This window comes from Elephantulus edwardii, unplaced genomic scaffold (genome assembly GCF_000299155.1).
Source record: "Elephantulus edwardii isolate Elephantulus edwardi_28Jun2011 unplaced genomic scaffold, EleEdw1.0 scaffold00349, whole genome shotgun sequence".
NCBI lineage: Eukaryota > Metazoa > Chordata > Mammalia > Macroscelidea > Macroscelididae > Elephantulus > Elephantulus edwardii.
The window spans coordinates 1048301-1053775 of NW_006400099.1; the positions used below are offsets into that span (position 1 = coordinate 1048301).

Below are 5475 nucleotides of genomic sequence, written 5' to 3' on the forward strand. Positions count from 1 at the left end.
CATTTTATAGAATATTAAAATGCTTATAACTGCTTTATCTTCTAGTAGATACATACTGTGGCACTGAAGCCAGTTAAAAACCAAACCAAAACAACTACCAAAAACCAGGCTTCACATTGGCCCATGGAAAAACTAAGGGTTATTTTATAATTCCTAACATTAGAAAAAGTAAATAAAATAGGAAGAAGAAAGCAAAAGAGAAATACTACAGAATGGCAACTACTATGACCTAAAGGGTATACATCCTGAAATGGCAACTACTATGACCTAAAGGGTATACATCCTGAAGTGTCTGCATTTGGTTCCATAACTAAGCCAGTTCTGGAATAAACAGGTATGGTTTGGATAGTTACATTTCCAAAGTGTTCTTTTTAGTGCTCAGGTAGAAATAATGTCCACACTCTGTAAGACAGACTTTGAAATGGAGTGACTGTTTTAAAACCACATATCTACACCTAGCCAGGGTATTCGAGATTGGCAGATTATTGATGGAGTAAAGTCGTTAGAGGCAACAAAACTAACAATCATAATCCTATGGATGCCACTTATTTTAACAATATGAAGAAAGGAAACATGATCGCAAAGTACAATATATCCTGACAGGTGAAAATGAAAAACTATGAACAACTTAAGCAATGAAAATGTTCCCTTTGGGAACATAAATACATGATTTCCAAACTGATTCAGCTTATAGTATGTCTCCCCAAAATAAGTAGTTTGAGTTGCATGGCCTGCTGAGTTGCCCTTTACATAAAACAATTACTTCATCACAAAGGCTTCTGCATGGTGCTGGCCCCTTGGTGTGGAAGGGCAGGTAAGAAGCCAGTATCACTGTGGCTTTGCAGGGTGACTTGACTAACTTTTTCTCCAGTGCTCCCACCACAGCTGATTGATTCCACCAAATTCACAGTATCTCCAAATCAACATGTCGAATTTCAGGATTTTGTTTCTTCAATTCCTTCTCAAGTCTATCTGCTTCAGCTCCTAAAGTATCAATAATATTTTCTCCATGTTTAAGCATAAATGTTTCTAGATCTTCAGGAGTTTTCACTTCTTGAATTTCTTGTAACAATTGGTCAAAATCTTGGTTTTCCAAATATAATCTTGTAACAACTCGTCCATCAAAATCGACTTCTGCCTTAAATCTCACTTTACCTAATCCCAGATCTGTGGCTTTAACATCATGAATGGCCCTGACTGATGGGTCATTTTCCAGGAATTCTGTTAGCCACTGTACTTTTTCTGGCTGGCTGGATCGTCCTAAAAGTGCTTCTGTGTTGGTGTAGATGAGGAATGCAGAGACTACACTTAATAGCGTGCCTACACCCAAAGAACCCAGGCTGTCATATAGCGGATTCCCTGTTAGAGAAGTAAGACCCATGCAAGTAGCTACTACTGCCACTCCCAAGACTGCTGCAGTATCCTCTAACAGTATAACATTGGTACTAGGATCATGACTGCCAACAACATACTTATAAAATGAGAGTCCCTTGGCTTGAGCACTCCGACGTAATTCATTGACAGCAACAAGAAGTGTTGCTCCTTCTGATACCAACGATCCTGCTAAAATGCAATATGCCCATAGGAGAGATTCTATTGGTTGAGGATTAAGCAATCCCATGATGCCATGGTACCAAGACAGTCCTGCACCCATCATGAAAATACCAACACCATTAATCAGTGAAACAATATAGCACATTTTTGAAAATCAATACGGATGAGTTGGGTCTGGTGTTTGAACAGACTTACCGATGCCCACTGCTAGTAAACCCTGATTACATGTATCAGATAATGAATGGATGGCTTCTGAGAACATACTAGCTGAACCCGTATAAATCCAGGCAAGAAATTTAAAGAAACAGTTTAATCCATTGATGCAAATAGCAACCATCACCACTTTCCCTGGTCCCTTGAGAAACACTGAGGTTGTCCCGGAGCGTGGGTTGGTATTTCCTAAGAAGTCTCTATATTCTCTTAAAATTTTCTGGTTTCTAAATAGTCGCTCTCTGTATTCTATTTCTGCTTCTTTATGCAGTTTTTTCTCTCTAGCAAGAGATTCAGGGCTTTCCCAAACTTCCAAAGATTTTGCCTCCACATCTGATCTCAAGTACACAGTAAAAGACTCAGTATCTTCATGAGGACTTCGCCGTCGGAGTTTTCGAAGTTGTTCTAGATCACTGGACGTCAGACAGAACTCATTTATTGCTCTGACTCCAGTGATAAAATTATTCTTGGTGTACTTTGGTCCATATTCCCTCTTCTTCAGTACTGCTTTGACTCTTACTTGGAGAAGTTCTTGCTTCATAAGTGGGGCTTTGAGTTCAGCGCCTATATCTTCTGCCATTTCAAGTGTTGGTACTTTTTCTACCCGGCTCGTCTGTGGTCCCTGTCCTTCCTTCTGAACGTTGGTGGAATACAACTTTACTTGATTCAGTGTACAAACATATGGGTGATTACAGGTAACCAAGCTTGAAAAGCTTCCAAACGTCACTAAATTCTGCCATTCCTGGCGGTGGCACCAAGAGGACCAGCCGCATCTGTGGGCCGTAGCGGCGGCGGCCAAGCCGGGTAACATCTTGGCGGGGCGAAGGCCAGTACTCGGACAACGCCTCCTGCCTCATCGCAGCCACCGGCACCAACTGCCTCCATAGACCGGACACCTTGACCCATGAATTTTTAACTTGTTAGTTAAATTTGTGTCTTCTAGGCTGCAACAGTTCCATGTTAAAATGATGCCCAAAAAAAGGATATGAGCCTGTACCGTTAAGTACAACTGATAACAGTGCATCTAAATTAAAAAATCAATCTCCACAATAGTCTATGTGTTTCCTATTGCCAAAGGGGCCCTTTAGAGTAGTGAGAGAAGATGTTCATCCTGAGACCTACAGCACCCTTTTCCAGCAAGAAGTAGCTAAGAGAATGTGGCACCCCCTTTCCTAATGAATCAGGGTGAAATCTTTCTCATGGAGGAGTGACAGGGAATGGCAAAGGGCATGCTGACAAAGGAGATCAATCAGAACTGGTTTTGATAAGGACTGAGGCAATATAAAAATAGAAACAGACTCTCAAGGAATATACAAGCTGAACACTTCTGATAATATGGAGAGTTTGGGAAGTATATTTGTGAACTTATGTTGCATAATCAGCTATATTTGTTTTGATTACATATAAAGGATGAAGAGAACAAAAAAAAAGCAAGAATGAATCCTGAAGAAAAGAAATCATGCTCATCTTGATGACCACAAAATTATGATTTAAACAAAAGAGGGGAAATGTTGGAAGCTGAATATTAAATTTATAAACCAAGTGCTGTGTCAGGATATAAGGGAAGTATAATACAAGCTAGAGTTCACCCTGAGGCACTAAGGCATTCCCTAAGAATCACATTGTTCTTAGTTTGAATTTACTGAATCACTCCCTCCTGAAATTAGAATAAGATAAAAAAATAGAGATGAACTTGGCCTTATCTGCAAAAGACTTCACTACGATCCCTTGTTTTTGTTTAATACTCCCTTGTTATTTTCCTTTATTTACCTTCCCTATAATTCTCAATAAATACACAGAGAGGCATGGCTTGCGCACTTCAGTCCCTCATCAAGACTACTGGCCCCCCATCTTTACTCTCTCTCTTATGTCATTCCAGCTGTCTGTCTCATTATTAACAATTATTAAAAAACCCTTTACCCTCACTCTGCAACAAAAGGTATTTGACTATGGGGATCACAACAAATTGTGGCTAACCTTGAGGAAAATGGGAATCCCAGAACATGGATTGTGCTTGTGCAAAACATATACTTGAATCAGAAAACAGTCCTCAGAACAGAATAAGGAAACAACACATGTTTCAAAATCAGGAAAGGAGTGCATCAGGGAAGCACCCTGTCTCCATACCTTTTTAGACTGTATGTAGAACAGATCATTTGGGAAGCAAGGCTTTATGAGGAGGAACGTGGCATCAAGATTAGAGGAATAGCAAGGTGCATACAGACAGACCACTAGAGAGACCTTCATACCACACAGATTGACCAACATGGCACAATGTGGACAGTAGGAATTTCAATCAGAAATATTGTTTGGATAATTAGTTTCAAAGGTACAGGAACATAAAGTCGTGCTGGCATCATGCCATGGACCCAGCCAAAGCCAGATGCCGCTATCTGAGTTGTGGTGGGACTCATCAGTGTTTTAAAGAAAGCAAGCTATTCCACACACTACACAAGTGCAAAAGCGAGATGTCATCCCCAAAAGGTAACACAGTATCAATGGATTTCCTGAAGCCAGAAAGTCTGATGGAACTTTCTGACAGAATTGAAAAGAACAATGATTGAATATTTTCAGTGGATGAAAGACAAACTTGAAGAATTACAGGATGGATATTACCAACAAAAACCAGGAGGAGCTAAAAAAAATCTAGAACAATACAAACAAAACAAAAGAGGCATTAGTGGCACTGGAACAACAAGAAACCATGATCCAAAATATGAGGTCCAATGTTTCAGATGTTTTCAACATGATGGAGGGACACAGGAGTAGATCTGAAGAGATGGAACACAGAACCAGTGAAAGAGAAGATGGAATTGTCACTGCTGAACTGCTAGAGCAAACAGCAGAGACAAAAAGGAAAGAAAAAGAAGAAAACCTAAGAATAATATGGGACACTATAAAGAGAAATAACATGAACATTATTGGATTCCAAGCAGGAATAAACATTGAAAAAGTTGTGGAAGAATTAATAGGGGAAAACTTCCCAGGCATAATGAAGAGTGAGAGAATATATATTCAAGAAGCTGAGTGAACACTGTATAGAATAGACCCCAAAAGAACAACACCAAGGCATATCATAATTAAATTTGCCAGAACCAAAGATAAGGAGAGAATCCTGAAAGCAGAGAGAGAGAAACAAAGAGTAACCTGTAAGAGAGAACAGATAAGATTAAGGTTTCTCAGTAGAAACCATGTGAGCAAGGAGAGAGTGGAAGGACATATATCAAACACTCAAAGAACACAACTGTCAACCAAGAATACCAGCAAAATTATCCATCAAATATGAAAGAGAGATCAAGATATTTCCAGAAAAACAGAACCTAAGAGAGTTTGTAAAAACAAGACCAGCGTTGCAGGAAACACTGACAGATGTCCTTATTACATGCAGAGGTACCACAGAAAGTAGCATGGGCCAAAGTAACTAACAATAACAATAAAAAGAACTCAAAAAAATTATAGCAATTAAACCCTGCCTTTCAATAAGCACAATGAATGTGAATGGTTTGAATGCACCACTAAAGAGAAAAATAGTAGCAGACAGGATAAAAAACCCCAAAATCCATCAATATGATGTCTATAAGAGACACACCTGAAAAATGAAGATAAAGAAAGACTAAAAATAAAAAATGGGGAAAAATACCAAGAAAATGGTTGTTGCTGTTGTTATGTGCCGTCGAGTTGCTTGCGCCTCATAGCGACCCTATGTACAAC

General features: G+C 39.3%; 1 protein-coding gene and 1 pseudogene across 1 annotated transcript in view; both read right to left on the bottom strand.

Annotated features, from left to right (window-relative positions):
* The window catches only part of ARHGEF9 (Cdc42 guanine nucleotide exchange factor (GEF) 9), a 693374-nt gene that overhangs the window by 503328 nt on the left and 184571 nt on the right, over positions 1 to 5475 (bottom strand). The gene's annotated exons all lie outside the window — the stretch shown is intronic.
* LOC102859681 lies at positions 905 to 2575 on the bottom strand (annotated as a pseudogene).